The sequence below is a fragment of the Neofelis nebulosa genome, chromosome 11, assembly GCF_028018385.1.
Source record: "Neofelis nebulosa isolate mNeoNeb1 chromosome 11, mNeoNeb1.pri, whole genome shotgun sequence".
Lineage (NCBI taxonomy): Eukaryota > Metazoa > Chordata > Mammalia > Carnivora > Felidae > Neofelis > Neofelis nebulosa.
This window is the reverse complement of record NC_080792.1, coordinates 53,084,596-53,085,895: the sequence shown is the minus strand read 5'-3', so window position 1 is coordinate 53,085,895 and position 1,300 is coordinate 53,084,596. Positions and strand designations below refer to the sequence as shown.

At 39.3% G+C, this 1,300-nt stretch overlaps 1 pseudogene; it reads right to left on the bottom strand.

Annotated features, from left to right (window-relative positions):
* Positions 1-587: 587 nt before the first annotated feature.
* LOC131489600 (large ribosomal subunit protein eL43-like) lies at positions 588-952 on the bottom strand (annotated as a pseudogene).
* Positions 953-1,300: the final 348 nt, after the last annotated feature.

The following is a 1,300-nucleotide window of genomic DNA, read 5'->3' as shown; positions in this document are numbered from 1 at the left end:
TTCTGTGTCTCCCTCTCTCTCTGTCCCTCCCCCGTTCATGCTCTGTCTCTCTCTGTCCCAAAAATAAATTAAAAACGTTGAAAAAAAAAATTAAAAAAAAAAAAATAAACACATGAAGTTTATATTAGTGCTGCCTAGACTAGCAGGCAGATAAAAACTATTCCAAGAGTTAGATAAAGCAGGCTACAAGCATCTTGTAAAGCATATTAGTATGAAACAAGGTTTCAGTATAAATCAACAGGTAAAGAAGAACTTTGAATAACTTCGTATGCCAAGACTGATACTACTGAATGGAAGTAGCATCAGTCCTAGGGCAGCATACCTTAGAGATATTCAGTATATGTGGGGCTACTGAGGAAGATGGCTCCAGATGAAGCAGTTAAGGCTCTGCTCTTAGTTATACCAGCTATGTGTGCCTGCTAGAGTATTCAAAGGACCTGAAAGTCAATTTCACAATATTAGTGCTTATTGTTTATATTTGTGTTTTTTGTTTTTTGTCTTTGAGTTTGGATTGAGTCCTTCCCAATGAATACTTTTAGCCTACTCATGGTCCTTAGCCAAAAGAACCCCTCTAGGAATCATTACATTTATTTTTTGTTATATAAATGAACCCATTTATTATAGGCTAGCTTCAAATGGTGGAGCTTCAACTGGTCTTTCAACTCCTTCAGTCTTCTGATGGCCAACTTTACTATGACGGCAGAAGTGGTGTTGTAGGACCAGGCACCACTGGCTATGGTTTTCATGCAGGAACCACAATGGCAGATTCCCACAGCTCGTCTTTTCATCTTGGTTTTGCCACAGAAGGAGCAAGTGTACTTGCAACGTGCCCTTGCAAAGTGTACTTGGCATGCTGGCTTATTTCAATCTTCTGCACCATTTTCCCGAGGGAGACACCATAATGGGGCCTGTATTTACCAATGATTCTGACCTTCTTGGCATGTTTAGCCATGTTGCCACAAACTAGGTCTGAGCCCAGAGAGCATGGGATTATTACATTTAGATACCTGGATTGGGTGAACTCTGAATGTTACTGGTAATCGTGGAGATCCTGACCTTCAATGACTGCTGTATTAGCAGGGCTGATCGCTGTTTCAGTAGCAATTTACCGTGCACATCCTCTGAGAGATACTGGTTAGAGTCCCTTCCTTACACACATTACTTCTGAAATTATGTGCTCTTATAGCCTTAGGTTTTATTGTAATCTCTGCTACATAATGCACAAAAATATTTATGAATGTTCTTATAAACATTTTAATATTCTCATAAAGGTGGTTTTCCAGAAGCTATAAAGATACAG